Source organism: Halichoeres trimaculatus, unplaced genomic scaffold, assembly GCF_033239565.1.
Source record: "Halichoeres trimaculatus isolate MK-OKI-2021-1 unplaced genomic scaffold, fHalTri1.1 fHalTri1_scaffold_8, whole genome shotgun sequence".
NCBI classification, from domain to species: domain Eukaryota; kingdom Metazoa; phylum Chordata; class Actinopteri; order Labriformes; family Labridae; genus Halichoeres; species Halichoeres trimaculatus.
Genome location: NW_027437186.1, coordinates 38,874,834 through 38,899,656, shown reverse-complemented (window position 1 = coordinate 38,899,656; position 24,823 = coordinate 38,874,834). Strand labels below are relative to the sequence as shown.

Below are 24,823 nucleotides of genomic sequence, written 5' to 3'. Positions count from 1 at the left end.
AGGAGCGGGCGCAGCAGAAACCAGTAAACAGAACTCTGACACTTTTACTGGTTACACTTGACCTGAGAGCAGAAGAAGTCTGCAGACTGGGCTTTGGGTGGGCTACATTTCTTATCTCTTACTGGGAGTGACTGGGATGCCAAAGAGAAGCTGCAGGGGGAGAGGGTGAAGAAGTATTTGATGAAGTATATAACATTTCAAACCGTCCATGAGCCGGGGCTTGGCTGTGAGTTTCCCTGTAGAGGTCATGTTAGTTTCAGGTGTTTGGGGTTATAAACGAGCTGGAGTTATTGAGAATTATAATTTATATGTGCTGTCCCTTTGAAGACACCACAGATGGAAAAATTAAACCAATCAGCTGACACTTTGGGGTTTTAAAGAGGAGGATTAGCTTTGGCTGCTGTGATCATGTGTGTTAGCCCATCAGCTGGAGGCAGAAATAAGGACTCAGACGTTGAACTTCCGACCCCTGCACCAAACAGACTCATTATACAGACATGCTGCTTTAAGCCTGCATCAGTATTCTGCTCCCAGACACAAACACACGTCTCCCTCCTCTCAGCAAATTGGAAAGAGCGTGAGTGGGCAGCGTTGTGGAGTTGGAGGGATCATTGTTCCAAACAGAGCTGCCCAGAAAGTCCGTTTGAAAGTCAAAAAGCTGCTGCAAAAATCACTGCAGAGCTGAGGTTTCACCGCACACACACTTAGAGAGACGCTAATGTTTCAAGCTGCGTGTGAGAGCGAGTCAAACCCAACAGGCCCTGAAAGGTTGAAGGTTTGATTCTTCCTCCTGAGAGTCCAGAGAAAAAGACCCCAACAGTCAGACTCTCAGTGTGCCAAGGTGGAGCTGATGGAGGTGGAGCTGATGGAGGTGGACCTGATGGAGAGAAGGTTTGATTCTTCCTCCTGAGAGTCCAGAGAAAAAGACCCCAACAGGCAGACTCTCAGTGTGCCCGAGGTGGAGCTGATGGAGGTGGAGCTGATGGAGGTGAAGCTGATGGAGGTGAAGGTTTGATTCTTCCTCCTGAGAGTCCAGAGAAAAAGACCCCAACAGTCAGACTCTCAGTGTGCCCGAGGTGAAGCTGATGGAGGTGGAGCTGATGGAGGTGGAGCTGATGGAGGTGGAGCTGATGGAGGTGGACCTGATGGAGAGAAGGTTTGATTCTTCCTCCTGAGAGTCCAGAGAAAAAGACCCCAACAGTCAGACTCTCAGTGTGCCCGAGGTGGAGCTGATGGAGGTGGAGCTGATGGAGGTGAAGGTTTGATTCTTCCTCCTGAGAGTCCAGAGACAGTGCTGAACGGTGTCAGCGCCGTGCTGAGAAGTGTCAGAGCTGTGCTGAGTGGTGTCAGTGCTGTGCTACGGTGCAGGAGCAGCCTGCAGCTTTTTGTTGATGGGGTCAAACATTTTCTCATCAGATCCGGTGACTGTGACAGAGTGAGCAGATCTTGGGCTCATTTTTAGAGTTTTCACAACTTCTGAGCAGAAACAGAATAATGTGAGTATGACTGCCTGACTTGTTTTCAGGGTGTAAAGTAATTCACTCGTTTTCTATGCCACTAACTTTCAGTGAAATGATTAACTAACTTGGCATGTAGGTGCTGACAAAAGCATCAACACAAAAAGTGTTGACCTGAGAATATCAGAGGATATCATCTGAAACAGACACAGCCTCAGTTTTAGAGAGGGAAAGAAAACAGCCTGAGCCTGTATCAGAGAAAACAACTTCAAGTAACCCTGAAGACGGTGTGTGTCTGTGTGAAGTGATGTTTTTGCTTTTGTTGTTTTTGTGTGAGTTTGTATTTTTTACTAGCTAGACACATCTTATTTCCTTAATTTGACTCTCAAGCTGTCGTCCATTACTTGTGAGATTGCCAATGTGTGTGTGTGTGTGTGTGTGTGTGTGTGTGTGTGTGTGTGTGTGTGTGTGTGTGTGTGTGTGTGTGTGTGTGTGTGTGTGTGTGTGTGTGTGTCTGTGTGTGTGTGTGTGTGTGTCTGTGTGTGTGTGTGTGTGTGTGTGTGTGTGTGTGTCTGTGTGCGTGTGTTCGTGTATGTGTGTGTCTTGGTAATTTCTATCCATTTCAGTTTAAAGGTTGGGCGGTGTGAGTAATAAAGCACAAATGAACACATCATGAACACAGCCTAAACAGTTTGCTGGTCTCTATAAAATGATTAAATAAAATAAGTGATGTTGAGAATTTTCTCATCTTTAATCAACACGACCTGAATCATTATTTTTCTGTTTATATTTATCAGTACTTCTCCTTAATGTTCCTCAGAATTATGACCACATTTCCCATAAGCCCCTGCCCTGTTTCCTGTCAGACAGCTTAAATTTCATTAAAGGCCTAAAACTCGACCATCCAGATCCTAACCCTTTAATGTGAACCTGTAGGAAAACACTGACACCGTAAACTAAGAACAGCTCGTCGTCTCAGGAGATGACGAAGACTCGCTGCGTGCGTCAGATTCTCCCACAAACCGGAGATTCTTTGTCGTTTTACTCACGGTTTGGGCCTCGTTGGAGGATTCAGAGGACGTGAACTGATGTGATGTGTCTCATTAAGAAGTGAGGAGTGTGGCTGAGAGACAGGCAGCGGCTCCTCGCTGTTTATCAGCAGGTGCTGTTGTTGTTATTTGGCAGCCAGCAGAGGGTGTATTCACAGCAAGCTGTGAAATGTTATCGTGCACACACTCATTCATCTTTTTAAAGCTTTTTTTTTCTACTCTGGATAATGTGAGGAGGACGGGAAGAGAAGGAAGAAGAAAAGTTTCACGCAGTGAAAGGCCAAGAGAGAACAGAGAGATACTTTATTGATCCCAAGAGAAATCGAAGAAGATTCAATACAGCCAGGGTTTATATCACATATGCACGGCAGAGGCTGGTGTCTTCAAGGCCTTTTCACTAATTTAACGTTACTTTGAACAAAACTTAACAGTTTCACTAAAAATCAGACAGAACTGAGGAGCTCGGCTACAAGGACGGGTCAGAACTCACCAGAACACACCTGGTTTGTAATACACTGTGACACTCAGAGCTTTAGCAGCAACACAGCAGTGTGAGTTTAATCTCAGTGAAAGCTCGTATATAATCTGCAGACAGGGTTTCATTTCAGTCCAAATGTGTAGAAAAGTTCTGGTTCTGGCCCAGACTGAGCTCTCACTTTGGGAGTTGGTATCAGGAAAGGAAAAGGCTGAGACAAACTGGTGACTGGGTTTTCAGCTGCTGGTTTCTTTTTTTTAGAGCCGTAGATGATCCTGAGTGGGTTAGCGTACGTTTTCTGAACATGTCAGCATCTCCATGTTTTTGTTTTAGATTTTTGTTAAATGAAAAACTCCAAAAATCCGTAAACCCTGATCTGTGCAAAGACTTTCTGTCTCTGCAGCGGAGCGTCACATGGAGGCACCAGGGATGTGTTTAAATACCGTCTGGTAACCATTACCCAAGTTTCACTCTGTGAGAGTGTGTGTGTGTGTGTGTGTGTGTGTGTGTGTGTGTGTGTGTGTGTGTGTGTGTGTGTGTGTGTGTGTGTGTGTGTCTGTGTGTCTGTGTGTGTGTGTGTGTCTGTGTGTGTGTGTGTGTGTGTCTGTGTCTGTGTGTGTGTGTGTGTGTGTGTGTGTGTGTGAGTGTGTGTGTGTGTGTGTGTGTGTGTGTGTGAGTGTGTGTGTGTGTGTGTGTATATGTGTGTGTGTGTCTGTGTGAGTGTGTGTGTGTGTGTGAGTGTGTGTGTGTGTGTGTGTGTGTGTGTGAGAGAGAGTGTGTGTGTGTGAGAGAGTGTGTGTGTGTGTGTGTGTGTGTGTGTGTGTGTGTGTGTGTGTGTGTGTGTGTGTGTGTGTGTGTGTGTGTGAGCAGGTGGTGTTCAGGGGACCTTTAACAGTCTTGTGCCGTCCTTTTCCACTCAGCAGTGTCTGACCTTTGACCCTGGCTTGTTAGAGCGATCAATAACGGAGCCGCTCTGCGCTGACACACGCTCTCAGCCAGAGACCGGCTCAGAAAAGACCTGGACTGAGACAGAGTCAGGATCAGCATCACCTCTCGTCTCACTGCGGGGGGACTTTTCTCTTTCAATATCACACCTTCATTCCTCTCCCTGCACCTCCTGCGCCTCCTGCGCCTCCTGCTCCTCCTGCGCCTCCTGCACCTCCTGTACCTCCTGCTCCTCCTGCTCCTCCTGCGCCTCCTGCGCCTCCTGCGCCTCCTGCTCCTCCTGCGCCTCCTGCGCTCCCTGCACCTCCTGTGGCTCCTGCGGCTCCTGTGCCTCTTGCTCCTCCTGCTCCTCCTGCGCCTCCTGCTCCTCCTGCGCCTCCTGCGCCTCCTGCGCCTCCTGCGCCTCCTGCTCCTCCTCCTCTCCCTGCGCCTCCTGCTCCTCCTGCGCCTCCTGCGCTCCCTGCACCTCCTGCGCTCCCTGCACCTCCTGTGGCTCCTGCGCCTCCTGCTCCTCCTGCGCCTCCTGCGCCTCCTGCGCCTCCTGCGCCTCCTGCTCCTCCTGCGCCTCCTGCTCCTCCTGCTCCTCCTGCTCTCGGCTCAGGGTAACTGTTGGTCTAGCTGTGTATATTGTGACTTCATGAGAAAGTCTCATGTTTATTTGACACCTCAGAAAATGAGGCGGTCCGGCCGTTCAACTCATGACCTCAAAGGCTTCGTCCGTGTGTTTAAGGCTCAAAGGATAAACACAACTCAATTTAGGAATTCCTTCACTCTGTTTTTCTTGTCACCCAAGGCCGACCGATCAATATTTGCGAACATGAACAAGGAGAAAATTTTCCTAAATCGGAGAAACTGGAGAAGCAAGAGTCAAACATAGGATGTTTTTAGTTATACGCTCTGCAGCCGCCCTGAGAGCGGGGATGGGAAACTTGTTTTGGTTTTTCTGTTGGAAGAATCGAGGTTTTCTGTTAAAATGTTTTCTTTGATTGTTTAGAGATAGGAAGGCCTGCGCACACCTGAGGAGGATTAATGATTTAATCAGTCACAGCGTCAGAGTTTGAATCCGTTTCTGTGTTTCACTGTGAAAGTTCTCAGTGTGGAAAATCTGCACCAAGGTGTCTTCACAGAGTTTTATGGCAGAGACAAGCCAAAGTGTCTTCATGAGATATTTCATACAAGACCTGGAGTTTCTTGACGTTTTCAGAGGAAGGAAAAAAAACAGCTTGAAATGTCTCACGATTTTATCGAACTCAGAAACGGGGAAATGCAGGGCTTCATTTCAGATGAGTAGTTAGAGATTTAACAGCTCGACAGGAGGTAACGCACTGAAATCATTTCTCCATTGTTGTTAAAGTTGTAATCTCATCTGCTGTTTGGGTCATGTGACACTGAGGTGCAAAAAAAAAACCGGTCGGCTCGGTAACTGACTGGAAGGCAAATTTTCTCCCACAAGAAACGACATCATCTCATGAAATTAGGGTGAGCGGCCAAAGATGAAGGGATAAAGTATAAAACTTCTAAATGTTCAGATCTCAACACAAGTGCAGAAAGTGATATCAGAGTAAAGTTTAACAGGTTTCTGTGGAGAGAGGACTCTGAGGGACTTTGTTGTTAGTTTTAACATCCGGGCGATGACACGTCTTTGCTAATCCTGACCTTTTGTGAGTGTTTTCAGCTGATTTTTTCTTATTTCTGAACGGAGAAATGCACCACTCACTTCAAGACTTCATGGCAAAAATGTAAACAAAGACTCTTTGTGTCTGCGCGGGACATTTCTCTTTTTGGAAATGGAACCAGTACAAGAAGTGACATGCGTAAAAACGAACAAAATTCAACACGTCAAACTTTGTGCTCTTCTTTTATTTGCCACACAGAAGCATCTGGAACGAGTTCAGTCCGTTTCGTAAGCATGCAGGATACCTTTCAGTTATTTCAGGCGCTTCACGGGACGCTCCAAGTGTCCAACGCAGACTTCAAGATCGAGCCTGACGTCACGACTCAGACCCTCCTCTCGTCTCATCTGACCTCACACGCCGAGTATCGGGTGGCACAGATGTTTACAGTGTCTGATGAGTTTTAGGGTTTGTGTCAACATGCTGAGAGTTTATCACACACCAAAACTTCAGCTCTGTCTTTACACCGAGCCGGTGACTCTGTTAAACCTGAGTGTGTTAAACCTGAGTGTGTTAAACCTGAGTGTGTTAAACCTGACTCTGATAAACCTGACTCTGATAAACCTGAGTCTGTTTAACCTGAGTATGTTAAACCTGACTCTGTTAAACCTGACTGTATTAAACCTGAGTCTGTTGAACCTGACTCTGATAAACCTGAGTCTGTTAAACCTAAGTATGTTAAACCTGACTCTGTTAAACCTGACTGTATTAAACCTGAGTCTGTTGAACCTGACTCTGTTAAACCTGACTGTATTAAACCTGAGTCTGTTGAACCTGACTCTGATAAACCTGAGTCTGTTAAACCTGAGTATGTTAAACCTGACTCTGTTAAACCTGACTGTATTAAACCTGAGTCTGTTCAACCTGACTCTGTTAAACCTGACTCTGATAAACCTGACCCTGTTAAACCTGACTCTGATAAACCTGAGTCTGTTAAACCTGAGTGTGTTAACCTGACTCTGATAAACCTGACTCTGATAAACCTGACTCTGTTAAACCTGAGTCTGTTAAACCTGACTCTGTTAAACCTGAGTCTGTTAACCTGACTCTGATAAACCTGACTGTATTAAACCTGACTCTGTTAAACCTGAGTCTGTTAAACCTGACTCTGTTAAACCTGAGTCTGTTAACCTGACTCTGATAAACCTGACTGTATTAAACCTGAGTCTGTTAACCTGACTCTGATAAACCTGACTCTGTTAAACCTGAGTCTGTTAACCTGACTCTGATAAACCTGACTGTATTAAACCTGAGTCTGTTGAACCTGAGTCTGATAAACCTGAGTCTGTTAAACCTGAGTATGTTAAACCTGACTCTGTTAAACCTGACTGTATTAAACCTGAGTCTGTTGAACCTGACTCTGTTAAACCTGACTGTATTAAACCTGAGTCTGTTGAACCTGACTCTGATAAACCTGAGTCTGTTAAACCTGAGTATGTTAAACCTGACTCTGTTAAACCTGACTGTATTAAACCTGAGTCTGTTCAACCTGACTCTGTTAAACCTGACTCTGATAAACCTGAGTCTGTTAAACCTGAGTATGTTAAACCTGACTCTGATAAACCTGACTCTGTTGAACCTGACTCTGTTAACCCTGACTGATTTAAACCTGAGTGTGTTTGGTGAAAGCAGGGCTGTGATAGTCTGCTGAGATTGTAGCTGCACCACGGCGTCACTTCACTTTGACAGAAACCATGATAGAGAAAATATATCACAACGTTTTATGGCAGAATGCAGATATTTTATTTTAAATGATTATTTTTAAAACCACTTTGCTACACACTGAACAGAAAGAAGAGGAAAACCACAGACTAATAAAAGCCGTTTCAGTGGGGGGGGCGCACTTTTCTGACTGCTCTGCGTACAGTTGCCTTAACTGCTCAGCATCTCCGATGTTATATACGTGAAAATAACTTCTGAACTTTCTGAAACCTAAAACCCAGAGTTTCCCTAAACTCAGACTTAACAGACTCTGAGTTTTCATCAAACCTGCTTTGTGAAACGGACTCCTGATCTGCATTCATTTCCTAAACAAACACACGCCTTGGTAGGAGTGACGTCTTTATCACAGTGTGTGTGAGCCTCCAGGCCAAAAGGTGGCGCTGCAGTCTAACTCCTCACAGCAAGTTTATTTCTGGTTAAGGATAACTAATGAAGGAAAAGTCTGCAGTTGACTGTGATTAGATTTTAAACAGAGTGAGACTCTGTCTTTTGTTTACCATCTTTGTGTGATCGTGGTTACGTTCTCGTTTACCGTCCAGTTTTTCTTGATGCTCGAGCCGGCAGCTTCCCTTTCTGAGGTCTGCCTCTGATCTGGCGTTGGTGGTCGTAACTGAAGCAAGGGGGAGATGGCGGCAACGTGGAGCGTGAAGGCCAGCAGCGTGCAGCGCTGTGTGAGCAGGACACGCCATGTCTACGGTGCTGGCGTGTGATTTGAAGTCACACATTAGGACACCAACACCACGCTCCTAGGGAGCGCGCTGAAGTGAGAGTTTTTATCATGGAGTGCTCGCCATGCCCTCAAACCTTCCTCATGTGTTTGTGCACAGATGTTTTGGAAAGCAGAAAATCAAAAATGCTGTCGCTGACAGAATAATCAGCAGATTCTGACAAAAACCTGATGAGTCATGGGGCAGAGGAGATCAAATACCTGGAACGTCAAACACAAGGAGCAGGCGAGGAACAAGGAATTTACCAGACATCTGTGACTGGCCTCAACTTTTTTTTTATCTAAACAAACTGGCACAGCTGTCTGCAGTCAGAGGGCCTCTGGTTATAACTCTGTTTTTACTCATTTCAAAATCAAAACATATTTTCTTGGAGCAGTGGAAACATCCTCCATCTTTTCCATTAGTTCTGCTCTCTGGCTCCCCCCGCTTCCCGTCCACGCTTTAAACCGTCTGATGGTCAAAACTCTAAAACTCTCCTGCATGAAGGTTTAGGTATTTATAGAAGAGCATCACCGACTGCCTCATGCCATCTCTGTTTATAAAAATCACTTCACAAACTCATGGAGAAGGTTTCTGCTCGGAGTGGCAGATAAAAATCAATGTAAGATATGTCAGGATTTTTTGTTTGACAGAATCAAAATCGAGATTCTTTGTCAGAGAAATGGATTTTATAAATTTAAATTAAATTCTGCATTTTAGTCTTTGTTTATAATCTGGATTGGAAAAGGTGACCACTTTTCTCAGTGGAGGGTTAAATGTAACTTCTTTACATGGTCTGGTGTTAAAAAAAAGGCAAACTGATAAACGCAGGTCATGAATATTAAAGCATCGCCCATAAAATCCTAACAGGATTGAAATGTGGGAGCAGCGTTTGGTCAGGTTGGTGACTCTGCAGGTTGGTAACTCTGCAGGTTGGTAACTCTGCAGGTTGGTGACTCTGCAGGTTGGTGACTCTGCAGGTTGGTGACTCTGCAGGTTGGTGACTCTGCAGGTTGGTAACTCTGCAGGTTGGTGACTCTGCAGGTTGGTAACTCTGCAGGTTGGTGACTCTGCAGGTTGGTAACTCTGCAGGTTGGTGACTCTGCAGGTTGGTGACTCTGCAGGTTGGTGACTCTGCAGGTTGGTGACTCTGCAGGTTGGTAACTCTGCAGGTTGGTGACTCTGCAGGTTGGTGACTGCTCTCTGCTCTGATTGGTCGGTGCTGTGTCTGATGCTCAAACCCTCAGCACCAAAGTGTCGTATCTTTTCCTGTTTGCTGACCGTGTGGTCAGGGCGCAGGGTGAGGCGATGGTCACTGTGGACGTTGGAAGGAGATCGGAAACACGAAGCGTGACTGGTTGTGTGTATTTCTTCATGCATTATGTTTGGTGAACTAAACAATCAATAGAAAAGAGATCCTGGAGCTTTGAGCTTTAATCAGAATATTAATTTTAATCTGACTAAGGATTGGAAAATAAAAAAATTAACCAAATAAAATAAATACTTAGAAAAACACGGAGCTGGAATCTGAGTGAACTTCACGTGATCTGGGAATATTTGATCAAACTGAAGCAGTTTCCTCTGGTTCAGTCTGGCTCTGGGGTTTCATGGTCGATTGTTTGCAGCATTGGATTAGATGATGCCAACAATGGACACACTGATGCTGTTGATGTATGAAATCCAGAGCAGAGAGTGAAACAATGCAGCTGGCCTGATCCCAGCTCAAACTGGAGTCTTGGCGTGAAGGGACCGTCAGCTGTCTGGGTCTGGTCTCAGAGCCAAACGTGTCGGACAGCTTCTGGACAAAACCACATCTCATGGTTCTGTTTTTGGGGCATTTCTGCCTTTAAAGGTGGGACAGCTGAGGGGGGACAGCAAGTCTGGGGAGCAGAGAGCAGGGGGAGGCATGAAGCAAAGGCTCCTGGCTGGAGTTGAACCAACAGTCGCTTCAACCAAAACCTTGATAAAGGGGTCAGGCTGAAACCGTCAGCACCAGACAGCCATGCCGTCTCCCTGTTTGCTGCCTCTGGACTGTACATGTGTGCTCACTCAATGAAAAAATCTCACCCTGAAAGTGAAACTTTGCAGGGGAGCGTATAAACAAAGCTGCTTCTGGTTTGCAAACTGTGTGAAACTCCATCCTGGAGTCGGCCATTACGGATCAATACCCAGAAACTTTCAGCTGACGGCCGTTTGGCTTTTCTCGATCGTCTGCTTTTCTGACGGTTAGAATCCTCACAGGACGCTGAAATGAGATCTGACCACTTCTGTTCATGTTAAAAACAGACAGATCAGAGCACCAGGCCCTACAAACTATAGTCTGACACTTGGAGACTCTTTAAAACCTAAAACCAGGAACGTTTTAGAAAAACCGAGAGTAGCTCAGCTGGAACATGAACACGTTAAAGACACGAGCTGATAATCCCTGAGACCTCAGTCCTGATGTAGCTCAGCTGATAAACCTAAAAGTCACACTGTCTCCTTCTCCTGACTGTTTCCACACGTCCTCCCAGCTCCAGATCTCTGTTTGCCTTCATCACGAGAACATCAGTGTGTTAAAAACCAGTGTGTTAAAACTCAGGGATGGACTTAACGTGTAGCTCCATGTGTTTGCAATATGCCCCGAGACAAGTGCCAGCAACCTGTGAATGAATGTCATTTTAATAGCCTGATGCATGGGAAATGTTTGAAAGCAGTCCTTCCTCTCCTGTGATTGTTTGGCATGATATCCAACCTCCACATTTTTCTGCTCCCAACTCAAGAAAACATACGTTTTGTGTCAGATTTCAGTCCATGGCACCGTGTTCCTGAGCGCTCTGAGCCGGCCCGTACGAGGCCGACCTGGAGCAGGAATGCTGGTACCTCTGCAGTGTGTGTGTGTGTGTGTGTGTGTGTGTGTGTGTGTGTGTGTGTGTGTGTGTGTGTGTGAGTGTGTGTGTGTGTGTGTGTGTGTGTGTGTGTGAGTGTGTGTGTGTGTGTGTGTGTGTGTGTGTGTGTGTGTGTGTGTGTGTGTGTGTGTGTGTGTGTGTGTGAGTGTGAGCTCCCCATTTGTCCAGATGATGTTGTTATCCTAAGGGGGAACATGCCTCCTTCATTACTAGCTAGACACATCTTATTTCCTTAATTTGACTCTCAAGCTGTCGTCCATTACATGTGAGATTGCCAATGTGTGTGTGTGTGTGTGTGTGTGTGTGTGTGTGTGTGTGTGTACCTTCGTCCTGTTGGGAGCGTGCACCGGGGGCTGGTGTCCGGTGAGGAGCAGTGAGCGGCGTCAGGAAGGTGATCTGACCAGGTGTCTCACGATGTTAAGATAATGTTTCCTCTTCCAACTACTTACGCTGGAATTTAACACACGCTCATTAGCTTCACACAAGTGTTAGCAGCTTTCCTGCATGTGTTGGTGGGTGTGGATGCTCGTGAAAGAGTCTCGTTTCTTTGGTGGAGGGAGAATCCCCCAAAGTCCAGAGCTGAACCAAAATAAGGACTAAATTTAAACTGTATTGAAGGACTGTTTTCTCTGCGCTCCTCTTACACGTCTGTCTCCAGAGATTCAGTTTTTATGATCCAAGTTTGCAACAGCATTCCTCTGAAAAGAGCTCATAATGTTTAGGGGATTACATTTGTCTCTGAACACGTCGGGTTTAACCTACTGCGAGGCGTTTAGCTGTCGTATGTATTATTTCCTCCTCCTCCTCTCCAGGATCTGAAACTCATTTTGTAGTTTCACACATGTTTTCGATCATAATTGAGTTATTAGTTTTGGTTAAGTGGGTTGTTTCTTTCTTCTCTTTTAAATAATTTTCCTAAACGTGTGAAGTTTCCTACTTATCAGAGGACATGCCAGAGCGAAGTCACCTTCAGACACCGGAGGCATTAATCTGCGTCACGTCGCAGAGCCACACCGAGTCTCTCTGTAAACCCCAGAAAATGCTGCTTGCATAAGACTCTGGCACGCCTCCTTCCCGGCCGCTTGTGAATCCGCTTTAATTCTTCTTTTCTCGCCCGGCACATATGGCGGGTTGTGTTGTGTTGGACCTTGTCAGGGGCCATCTATCACTGCGCGGCGTCCTGCTGAGCTGGAGATCCACAGCGCAGCTCGCAGGCCTGGAGATGAGAAAACAAGAGGGCTGGAAATGTGAATGGAGGAGAGCAGAGAGAGGGATGGGAAAAGAGGAATGGAGAGAGGGAAATGAAGTAATCGCAGCAGACAGATGGTAAAACAAAAACTGGGATAAAATGCTACGAGGGAGCAAACTATGAAAATGAATAAAACATTTCCTGGGTTTAAGGCCAAGAAAGAGTGGTTTTAATTTCTCCGTGAAGCCTTGACCCTCCGAGCCGGGTTTGTGGTCTGGACCTGAGGACCCAGCTGACACCGTGGTCTAAAAACTGTGACTCTGAGGTTGAACGAACCTGAGAGTGCTGCGGGTTCAGGAGCGTCGCGCTTGTCAGACTCTTCAACAGCTTCAGAGCACAGAGACGCCTCCAGCTCTGCAGAGAAACACACGGCGCTTGGTGAACAAACGCACGGCCCAAACTTTCACCACACGCCTGCTGTGAAGATTTGGTTACGCCGACACCAGGGGAAAAAACTTTAATTATCATTAAACCAAAACTCCTTAACGTGAACGTCCTTGTTCTGTCAGGCTTGTTGAATCATAAATCAAAGTTTAATTTCCTCAAATCAACGACCTGAGGTAGTCCCTCAGCTTTACGGCTCACACACGGGATCTGTGTGCTTCCACCAGAGGAAAGAGGATAATTACAACAACATTCCCACCTTTAAAGGGTTAGCACAGAGACTAAAGCTCCACCTGCTCCTCAGGCCTCGCCCCGGGCAGGCCGTGACCTCTGACCTCACATGAAACGAGGACACGTTGGTGCCTCGGAGCGACGCTGTGAAGGAGCTTCTGCCCAATTCCTCTGAGATTTTCTCTGAAGAGCTCTGAAAACATCTGCAGGGTCCGTGTGAGACACAAACCACGGTGAAACCATCATCAGGAGCCCGGGTCAGGAAGAGACTCCCTTTGTCTGAACTCAGTCCAGGTTTGGACGAGGACACTTCCTGTCTGTCTCAGATCTTTGTCCCCAAACCACGTCTTTCACTCTGGTGTCGGCCATCTTTGTTCTCAATCCACGTTCTCATCTTTCTGTGTTTGTAAAGTTCCTCCATGACTCCTGACGCCGTACGGGCTGGGGGTCCTCTCAGACCGGGGGTCCACTCAGACTGGGGGTCCTCTCAGACCAGGGGTCCTCTCAGACTGGGGGTCCTCTCAGACCAGGGGTCCTCTCAGACTGGGGGTCCTCACAGACTGGGGGTCCGCTCAGACTGGGGGTCCACTCAGACTGGGGGTCCTCTCAGACTGGGGGTCCGCTCAGACTGGGGGTCCTCTCAGACCAGGGGTCCTCTCAGACTGGGGGTCTGCTCAGACTGGGGGTCCGCTCAGACTGGGGGTCCGCTCAGACTGGGGGTCCGCTCAGACTGGGGGTCTGCTCAGACTGGGATCCGCTCAGACTGGGGTTCTGCTCAGACTGGGGGTCTGTTCAGACTGGGGGTCCGCTCAGACTGGGGTTCTGCTCAGACTGGGGGTCTGTTCAGACTGGGGGTCTGCTCAAACTGGGGGTCTGCTCAGACTGGGGGTCTGTTCAGACTGGGGGTCCGCTCAGACTGGGGGTCCTCTCAGACTGGGGGTCCTCTCAGACTGGGGGTCTGTTCAGACTGGGGGTCCGCTCAGACTGGGGTTCTGCTCAGACTGGGGGTCTGTTCAGACTGGGGGTCTGCTCAGACTTGGGGTCTGCTCAGACTGGGGGTCTGTTCAGACTGGGGGTCCGCTCAGACTGGGGGTCCTCTCAGACTGGGGGTCTGCTCAGACTGGGGGTCTGTTCAGACTGGGGGTCCTCTCAGACTGGGGGTCCTCTCAGACTGGGGGTCCGCTCAGACCGGGGTTCGCTCAGACTGGGGGTCCGCTCAGACTGGGAGTCAGCTCAGCCTGGGGGTCCGCTTGGCCTGGGGGTCTGCTCAGACTGGGGGTCTGGGGGTCTGCTCAGACTGGGGGTCCGCTCGGCCTGGGGGGTCTGCTCAGCCTGGGGGTCTGGGGGTCTGCTCAGACTGGGGGTCCGCTCAGCCTGGGGGTCTGGGGGTCTGCTCGGCCTGGGGGTCCGCTCAGCCTGGGGGTCTGGGGGTCTGCTCGGCCTGGGGGTCTGCTCAGCCTGGGGGTCTGGGGGTCTGCTTGGCCTGGGGGTCTGCTCAGCCTGGGGGTCTGGGGGTCTGCTCGGCCTGGGGGTCTGCTCAGCCTGGGGGTCTGGGGGTCTGCTCAGCCTGGGGGTCTGGGGGTCTGCTCGGCCTGGGGGTCTGCTCAGCCTGGGGGTCTGGGGGTCTGCTCAGACTGGGGGTCTGGGGGTCCGCTCAGACTGGGGGTCCGCTCAGCCTGGGGGTCTGGGGGTCTGCTCAGACTGGGGGCTTATTTGAAGCCCTGTAATTAGGAAGAAGATTTGGTGCAGATTGAGATTAGCGGTTAAATCGTGTGTGACTAATCAGGAGGATTTAGGACTTGGTGTTGGCCCCTGTTTGGCCCCCGGCTCTTCGCTGTATGTCCCCGCCCCGTCTCGTCCCCTCCAGGTTTTGGGAGTCCTCAGTGATCCTCAGCCCCTTAAAGAAGGATCAGAGGTCGGTCCATCTCCTGGTGGTTCCGGTCTGATGAGGTCTTGTTTCTGTCTCTTGATGGCGGTCGTTACCTCGGCGCCGTGGAGCGGTCCATGTGACAGACTGAAACTCTGTTTACGGCGTGAGGAGCGAGCCTCGTGCAGAGCGTATCAGGCCGTGAGAAAAACAAGTGAAGTGTCTGAAAAAAGACGCGTTGGCAGGGCGATAAAACGGGCTGCAGGATCAGTCACAGCGTCTGGACCCTCACACCTCATCGTCCTGATATCGTTTCTCATTTCAGAGACGGTGACTTTAAGTTTCCTAACCTTTATAAATACTGAGAGCAGAGTCCGTCTGAAAACAAAACTTGTAATCAACATCTTCGGATAAAGACGAACAGTTTCCAGGAAAATAATCTCCGAAGCGGCTCTGACTGCTGTAAGTGTTGAAATCCTGGTCTGTTTGTTGAAGCGTTCGAGCAGCTGAAGGTCTCGGAGGTTCACGCTGTGGCTGTTTGTTTGCGCTGTGAGAAACAGAAACGCTGTAAAGCGAGGTGTGAAAAGTGGGCCGTGTTTCTCTACGTTTCAGCCAACTCTTCTGTGAGTGCCTGGGTGTTTGTTTGTTTGTCTGTGAGTCTTAAAGTGAGCGACAGACTTGGACGGGCACATATGGAAAGTGGCTGGCTGTTGGGATGGTAACCTACATTTAGTGAGACCAACAGCAGATAGCGGTTTGGCTTCATCTGGAGATCAGTCGCCTCCGCAGACTTTATTGGCCCATTAGGAGCCTAATGAGAGCTTAATGTTGGATGTGTGACCAAATTGTTTTCGTTCTCGTTTGCCAGGCTCTCCCTTTGTTTCTGCTTTTGTTAATTGGCTTAAGTATCCAGTAATTGGTGCTTTGCTTTTTATACGCAGGTTTTATGAGATGCTGGGTGATGTATTATTCCATGATGACAGAAGAAATATGTAAGCTTCTTCTACGGCCTTTCATCTCTGCGATACATTTAAAACACATTGGGCCTGTACCAGCAGCTGTTTATGTGTTGGACAGGAATGGAAACAGACAGAGAGAGGAATGAAAGACGATGGAGAGACGATGGAGAGACGCTTGGACCTGGCTGCTGGCTGGGCCTGGGGTTGGGGCCTGGCCTCCTGTAGTTTCTCTGAGTTTCTGTCTCTCAAACATTTGATCCTACAGATCTGAGACGCAGACGTGCGTTATTGGAGGGATTTTATGAGTCCAAAAGAGTGTAATGAAATTTGCCACGGTCACAGAAGTGTAGCACGAAGAGGAAAAAACTGGAATTGAATTTTCGGTGGTATTTTCCTCAGACCTGCTTCCCCTCAGGGAGGGAGCTGGGTACGGTTTGCAGTGGCCCGAGCAAGAAGAGGCCAAGTGAAACCTTTCCCTGAGGTTTGACCCTCTGCTGTGAGAGGCAGGAGCCAACACCTCTAACCAGGACCAGATGTGAGGCTGGTTTGGCTCGGCCCTGTCCTCCTCCTGGCAGAGTCAGAAACCTGAAGTCTGCTGCAGCCAGTTCGCCATGCCCGCAGCCTGGCAGCGTGTCCGCCTTTCTTTCCCCGCTGCCCTGAAGAGCGCTAACCCTAACCCTAACCCTAACCCTAACCCTAACCCTAACCCGCTGCCCTGAAGAGCGCTAACCTAACCCTAACCCTAACCCTAAACCTAACCCCAACCCGCTGACCTGAAGAGCGCTAACCTTACCCTAAACCTAGCCATGGGTCAGGAGAAGAACCCTAACCCTAACCCTAACCCCAACCCTAACCCTGGGTCTGAAGAAGAGCGCTAATCCTAAACCTAACCCTAACCCCAACCCTAACCCTAACCCGCTGCCCTGAAGAGCGCTAACCCTAACCCTAACCCTAACCCTAAACCTAACCCTAACCCTAACCTAACCCTAACCCTAACCCTAACCCTAACCCTAACCCTAACCCTGGGTCTGAAGAAGAGCGCTAACCCTAAACCTAACCCTAACCCTAACTGTGGGTCAGGAGAAACAAGGCGAAGGCCACGCCCAGGAGAAACCTCCCGTCTGTAAGAGCAGGAGAGGCTACACAGTGACGTCCTGCTGCAGGTAGCTTTGTTATCGTGGACAGGTCAAACTGACGCATTTCTTCGCCCCGCCTTTATTTTCGACATTCTTTGAGCTTTTTGAGCTTCGCTGTCGTCTGCTTTTCAGGTTTCATTCAGAAGTTACAAAACCATTTATTTCATTTCATTTGTTTGTTTATTCGAACAGGTTAAAGACTTATCAAAACAAGACAATAAAACAGAGATAAATAAGATGCTCAATGTGTTTAAGCAGAAATAAAAAAACAAGAATAAAAAAATAAATAAAGAAAAAACTCTAATAACTCAGATCTTCATAACTTGTTTTAAAGGGTTTTAGGATGAAGTCAGAAACTTTTCTAGTCCTTCCCTTTGTCTTTGCATATTTATAGTCTATCAGTAGGAACCCAAAACAGAGGAAAACAACAGAAACAACAGAAACAACACATTTTTTTATTAGTTTAAGTTTGCTTCTATCTCACTCTTGTATTTATTTAGACTAAGATTCATATAAATTTTATTTAAGTGATCTGCATGTTTTCATTTCTTCACTGCATTTATTCCACATTTGACTCATTTCACTGATACAGTGTTTTTTGGTGCTCGTACCAACTGGCTGTTTTTTCTGAAAAAGCATAATCCTCTGAGATCCTCGGTGTCAGACGGCGCTCACTTTGTGCCTCGGTTTGGACGGCGCTCACTTTGTGCCTCTGTTTGGATGGCGCTCACTTTGTGCCTCGGTGTCAGACGGCGCTGACTTTGTGCCTCGGTTTGGACGGCGCTCACTTTGTGCCTCGGTGTCAGACGGCGCTCACTTTGTGCCTCGGTTTGGACGGCGCTCACTTTGTGCCTCGGTTTGGATGGCGCTCACTTTGTGCCTCGGTTTGGACGGCGCTCTCTTTGTGCCTCGGTGTCAGACGGATCAGTCTTGGGAGCCGTCCTTTAAAAGGATCTCTGTGTGTTTTCAGACAGAAGTTGCTCCCCTCAGTTTGCTCGGTGTGTAAAGGTGTTCACACCTTTGTCTGACGGAGCTGCAGTAACCACCAGCTCCTGGAGAATACGACACAGGGACAGAAAATGGGTTTTGATCACATGTTTAAGGATAAACTAACCATCATATTTCATATCAAATGAGAATATCACGGTGTGTTGATTAGCTAAGGACTAAGTGAACTCAGATGTGTGTTCATACCTGTGTTGAACAGAAGGAGAGAAAAGAAACTGAAAAATGACAGCCCCCCCCCCGTCTCGTCTTTTCATCTTCCAAAGTGAAACATTTCTGAGCTCCTCCAGATGGTAGCAGAAAACGGTGCTGCAAACAGATGCTGCAGCTTCCTCTGAGCCGGATATCACTAAAAAAAAACACTTTAAAAATAATCCTTGTTCTCTATTTCTCGATTTCTCTCCTTCCCCCAGTTGTTGTTAATGAATCTGTATTTATATATAAAACTGAAAAATCTGTGTTTGTTTCAAAAAGCCCACGATATGGTTTTATCAACAGCTGAAAGTCAGACTGCGAGTGTGAAAGAACGTGAGCAGAGTGTACATTTTCCCAAACATGAAACATGTGAACGGACTAATTGACCAAAACACATTAAAATAACAAATCACGTTACTCGCGTGCAAACCTCTGCCAAACATTTCTTAGTGAAGATGAAACGCGCCCAGGGGAGGACAAAAAAGTGTTTTCATGTGTGGAAAGAAGCTCAGATCCTGGTACTGCAGGGTCAGGTGCTGCACAGACCGGATCAGGAAACTCAGCGCGGGGGAAATATCCACAGGATGACGCTGCTGGGACTTTAGGAGGTTTTTCTAAAATGTAATACTTAAAAAAAATGTCCCACACTGTCCCCGTAAAATACCAGGCAGGAAAACCCATCAGCGCTCTGGGACGAGTCCAGGTCCCAGCTTTGTTATAACAAGCTTCTGCAGGAACTGGACGGGACTTTAAAGAGAAGAGTTATGAGACGACAGCCCGGTCGCCCGCTGAGGCAGGTGCCCCCCGTCGTGTCTGACCTACATGTGGAGAGCGCTTTGGAAACGACCGCGATCCTTTTCTCAGCAGCAAACAATCGTTTCAGACACAAACTGCAGCAGGGATGGAAAATAATCAGCTCCTAAATCAGAAGGTTTCCAGTTTTAGGCGTTCAATCATCCCAAAATATACCAAATAACCCAGGAGTTTGATCTGTTAGATACACAAATCTGGGATAAAGTGCCTCATTACAAACATGTCCTCATTCACAGGCTCCTTTAACTTAAACCCACTTTCTTGGCCATAGCTCATTAACGAAGGTTTCCTCAGAATCTTTCAGAAATGATCCCATAAGTTTATTAAACCATATGAATCACTCGTCCCATTACGCTTCATTTAGTTAATCTTCCCTCATTACATCATTGAACAAATTAAATTTACTGATAGCGTACCAAGTCGGGGTGGTCGATACCAAACGCAGCACCTCCTGAAGTTTCCCAGCAGCTCTCAGTAACAGTGTCTGATTAAAAATCGATCAGACCTCTGACCCTGGGAGCAGGGATCCTGCGTTTGTTGAATCTGGCTGCTGGTGGCGCTGAGGACAGGCCCTCTGGTTCAACCACAGCATAACTGATGTGTGTGGATATGGTCTGAGAGTGGGAGATGATTGCTGTGATTACCGTGATTATTCCAGCAGTGAGAGGAAGCCTGGGATACCGTGTGTTTGCTTTGCTGGACTGCTTAGGATCTGGTCTTCATAACCATCATCCATCACACGGCCCGGGATCAAAGATACCGTTACAGAGCACATGTGCTAAATACCTCTAAAACTAATGTTTTGTTTGCCCTTGGTTCCTGGAGCCTGAGATCCTGGAGCATGATGGATTTCAAAGTGTTAAAAGAGGCGTTTGCTGAGAGCCCGAGCGTAATCCAAGGGATGAGTCAGCGGCGATCTGCTCTGTGTTCGCAGCAGGAGCAGGTGGTTCATCAGGAAGGCTGCAGACTCTGTTACAGAGGAGACTCAGTTACAGAGGAGACTCTGTTACAGAGCAGACTGTTACAGAGCAGACACTGTTACAGAGGAGACTCTGTTAGACTCTGTTACAGAGCAGACTCTGTTAGACTCTGTTACAGAGCAGACTCTGTTATAGAGCAGACTCTGTTACAGAGGAGACTCAGTTACAGAGGAGACTCTGTTACAGAGGAGACTCTGTTACAGAGCAGACTCTGTTACAGAGCAGACTCTGTTAAAGAGGAGACTCTGTTACAGAGCAGACTCTGTTACAGAGCAGACTCTGTTACAGAGCAGACTCTGTTAAAGAGGAGACTCTGTTACAGGGCAGACTCTGTTACAGAGCAGACTCTGTTACAGGTCCTGTTCAGTGAAGTCCTGGGCTGGGATCTTTGTTTCTCTGTGCCCGTCTGCAGCAACCTGCTTCTCTGCAACCACAAAGCAACCACAGAGCAACCACAAAGCAACCACAGAGCAACCACAGAGCAACCACAGAAAATTAAGAAAAAAATGACCAACACAGCCAAGACCATCAACATCTCATTTATTAACACAAAACACACTGTAAAGATTACTGGATACATGGTCCCTCCTGTTGTGCACGGGGAGCTGGTCTGCCCTGTGGAGCACAGACAGCTGGTTCGTGCTGTGGAGCACAGACAGCCAGTCAGCCCCGTGGAGCACAGACAGCCAGTCAGCCCCGTGGAGCACAGACAGACAGTCAGCCCCGTGGAGCACAGACAGCCAGTCAGCCCCGTGGAGCACAGACAGCTGGTTCGTGCTGTGGAGCACAGACATGCTGTGCCCCCTGTACAGCAGGGTCTTATATCCACAGTGTGTCCTCACTCATGGTTACGAGTACTGTCTGAATAAAAATGACTTTGCTGTGAAATACCAGGAAAATGGTGGAATTTTGGACACAAACTGATGGAGGACAAAGTGATCAGTGTCGTATGAGAGGGAAGAGTTTCCAGGAGAAGAGCAGTGTGTTTGTTTCGAGGTTTTTGGTTTTTAAAACCTGTCACTGATCAAGGAACAGTTCTTTCCTGTGTTTTTAGTTATTTCACATAGATTACAGCGTTTGTCTGGAAACTGCTGCCAGTGCTTTCACCGTTTCTTTTTACAGTTTTTAGTTTTTAAAGTGAAGTCTTGTATTTTACAATTATTTTTATGTAGTTTTAGATTACAGCATTTGTCTGGAGACTCTGCTGCCAGTGCAACAGTGAAGTGCAACCGTAAGTGAGGAGGGAAAAGGGAACAGCTTTACTCTGTTGTTGCTGTTATATATGTCACAATACCTCTTAAAAAACATCCAGATTCTTATTTTACAGATCATTTCTGTAGTTTTACTGTTTGAGACACTATTTTTGAAAAACGGGGGAAATACTTCAAAAATTAAGGGTGAAGAACTGTACTTTTTTTTTTTTAAACAGTGTAAAAGAAGTGGAAATATCTGTAAATCTACCAGCATACTGATGATACTGGGCCTAAATAACCTGTGCCAGGTACACCTGGTTACTCATCAGCACCTAAAAAACACACACACACACACACACACACACACACACACACACAACCTGGACAGGAGCAACAAAGGGACAGGACCAAAAGGCCCCCCAGGGCCCCCCAAAGCCTTAGAGGGGGTAGAAACTGTCTCTCATGTTGATGAGACGGAGGTTTTTTAAAGTCATGGATCAAATATGATACGGCTCTTAATAAAGATTAAATAAAGACCAACGAGCTGCAGGAACAGCCTGTGCTGCTTGGTAAAAACACGGTGATCTGTAACAGTTTAGGCTCGGTTAGGGTTAGGGTTAACCCTGTGACCGCGGCTGAGTCCCCGTCCTCTGGGTGCAGGTAGCACAAACGTCCTCTCCTGGTTAACTTCCACACCTTCCTCCTCAGCCAGGGAAACACGGCGAGGTCATTAGTATGGAAGAGCATACTCTTCCCATCAGGGAGCGATAGACGGCGGCTGTTGCCAAACAGATGTGAAAGCCTCTGACAACCAACACGCAGTGCCCTCACACTCTGTTCCTCAAACAGGACAGCTGAAAAGAGCCCACGGCACTTTGTCCTCTTCAACATCCATGATTTGTTGTTTGAAGCCTGTTGGCCAGACTGAAGCTGCACACACACACACACACACACACACACACACACACACACTCTGAGCAGCAGAGTGGATGTTCTTTACATGGAGAGAAGTGTGAACATACCACTGATCTTACTCACCAGCTCCGGCTCCGTACGCTCGGAGCCTGAGAGCGAAGGCCACACACCAGCCTGGTTGCAGAAAATTCACAGATTGAGCTAATCTCCCTCTCACACTCTCGTTTCCGTGTGCACACTCACATCGGTCCCCCTCTGGTAACCCAATTGGAAACAGGTGCCCACCACATATCTCACATTCTTGCAAAATACAAAAGTGGTTTGACCTGGCTGATTTTGTTGGAGCGGAGCCTCTCTGCGTGAAAGAAGAGGCTCATGTAGTGATGTGTGTGTAAACATGGAGGCGCTGCGTTCTGTGCAACATGCTAATGTTAGCAGCGCTGCCTCATGCTATATTAGAAACACATTTCTCCCTCTGCAGCTTTAACATGCAGTGTCAAGTTAACTTCAGGATAAGATGCAGATGCACCGCCAGAACAGAGCCCCACATTTAAAGGCGTTCAACAGCAGCTGTAACAGGATCCTGGTCGGGTTTGGGCCGATACAGACGAACCGTTAGCAGCAAACTTTGACTGTCCTCGTCACGCTTTGGGAAAAAATCCTGAGATTTCCCTGCTTCAGGGTCTGATTCTGCAGCTTTAGTTTGAGGAGGCACCGGCTCAGTGAAAAACAGAAAGCAGGGAGTCGCTCAGAGAGTCGCTCAGAGAGTCGCTCAGAGAGTCGATCAGGAAGACAGCAAACCACTCAGGGAGTCGCTCAGAGAGTCGATCAGTGAGTCACTCAGCGAGTCGCTCAGAGAGTCGGTCAGTGAGTCACTCAGCGGGTCACTCAGAGAGTCGCTCAGAGAGTCGATCAGTGAGTCACTGAGCGAGTCGCTCAGAGACTCGCACAGTGAGTCGCTCAGTGAGTCGGTCAGTGAGTCACTCAGCGGGTCACTCAGAGAGTCGCTCAGTGAGTCGTTCAGTGAGTCACTGAGTGAGTCGTTCAGTGAGTCGCTCAGTGAGTTGCTCAGTGAGTCGCTCAGTGAGTCGCTCAGTGAGTCGCTCAGTGAGTCACTCAGTGAGTCGCTTAGAGAGTCACTTAGAGAGTCGCTTAGAGAGTCGCTCAGTGAGTTGCTCAGTGAGTCGCTCAGAGAGTCGCTCAGTGAGTCGCTCAGAGAGTCGCTCAGTGAGTCGCTCAGAGAGTCGCTTAGAGAGTCGCATAGAGAGTCGCTCAGTGAGTCGCTCAGTGAGTCACTTAGAGAGTCGCTTAGAGAGTCGCTTAGAGAGTCGCTCCGTGAGTTGCTCAGTGAGTCGCTCAGTGAGTCGCTCAGAGAGTCGCTCAGTGAGTTGCTCAGTGAGTTGCTCAGAGAGTCGCTCAGAGAGTTGCTCAGTGAGTCGCTCAGAGAGTTGCTCAGTGAGTCGCTCAGTGAGTCGCTCAGTGAGTCGCTCAGAGAGTTGCTCAGTGAGTCGCTCAGTGAGTCGCTCAGTGAGTCGCTCAGAGAGTTGCTCAGTGAGTCGCTCAGTGAGTCGCTCAGTGAGTCGCTCAGAGAGTCGCTCAGAGAGTTGTTCAGTGATAGCTCAGTGAGTCGCTTAGAGAGTCGCCCAGAGAGTCGCTTAGAGAGTCGCTCAGTGAGTCGTTCAGTGAGTTGCTCAGTGAGCCTGTGGAGCTGTGGAAGGAAAGAGATGAAGGCCGTAATGTGGGAGCTGATGATGAACGAGCCTGTACTCCTGTTTCCTGGACATTCAGCCGATCCCCCCAAAATTTTCCAGGATGGTCAGACTGTTTGTCTGCGAGCGTTCCCGTGATGAGTTAAACTGTGAACTTGTTTTCAGCATCTTCACTTAAACCTGAAGGTCTGTCATCAACTGTTATTATTCATATGGAGCACTGTGTGTGTGTGTGTGTGTGTGTGTGTGTGTGTGTGTGTGTGTGTGTGTGTGTGTGTGTGTGTTTTATACTGCAGGCTGATGTCATGCTGCAGCTGACAGAAGAATTCAGCGTCTCTGCCCTCACATGTGGAGAAACGACCATAAAGCGTCACTTAGCTCACTCATCTTTCTGCGCCTCAGTGGATATTTTCTGGGTTGGATGAAAGTTTTTTATTTTGGGGGAAGCTTTGTGTTTCTGGGAGCAACATGTGCATCTTCAGACAAAGACTTTCTGATGTAGCCATGAACAGGAAAAGGCTTAGCTTTAGCTTTAGCTTTAGCTCTAATGGCTTCTCCTGGGCCTGAACACGTCGCTGGAGGGTTTGGTCTTGATTTGCCAGCCCTCTTTGTGCCCTCTGTCTCTTTGTGCCCTCTGTCTCTTTGTGCCCTCTGTCTCTTTGTGCCCTCTGTCTCTTTGTGCCCTCTGTCTCTTTGTGCCCTCTGTCTCTTTGTGCCCTCTAAAATTAAATTAAATTAATTATGATTCAGTTTTTGTAAAAAAATGACTTTTGAAGTTATCTGGATTTGACTTGAGGCTTCGCTAATTAAAACCTTTCTGTAGCTTCAGTTTCAGGAGGGCCTAACTTATCGTCCTCTTCACCCTTTGATCGTCTGTTCACTGGGAAACTGTCATGGACGTCAGTGGACGTCCTTCTAAAGCCTTTTACAAAACCTACAAACAGCTGTGTCCTATGTGAGCCAGAAGGTGGCGCTCCAAAGAGGACGCCATCACTCCAGTCTGCAAAGCAGGTCTGATACACGGCTCCAGGAGCGTCCCATGGTTCCTCTGTCAACGCTTTGTTTCCTCGTTAGGCCTAAATCATGGAGGAATCTGCAGTTTAAGACTTTAGAGGAGCTGTTGTTAGTTTCTGCCAACAGGTGGCAGTAGTGAGTCCAGCTCAACGAGCAGCTTGGCTCAGATGGTGCTGGTGCTGTCTCCTACCCATGCTGGTTTTTGTCTGTCTTTAATTCGTCTGCAGCTTTTATTGTTTGGACATTAAGGCTTTAAA

The 24,823-nt window shown here is 47.9% G+C and overlaps 1 protein-coding gene across 1 annotated transcript in view; it reads left to right on the top strand.

Moving 5' to 3' along the window:
* The window catches only part of hpse2 (heparanase 2), a 73,461-nt gene that overhangs the window by 3,418 nt on the left and 45,220 nt on the right, over nt 1–24,823 (top strand). The gene's annotated exons all lie outside the window — the stretch shown is intronic.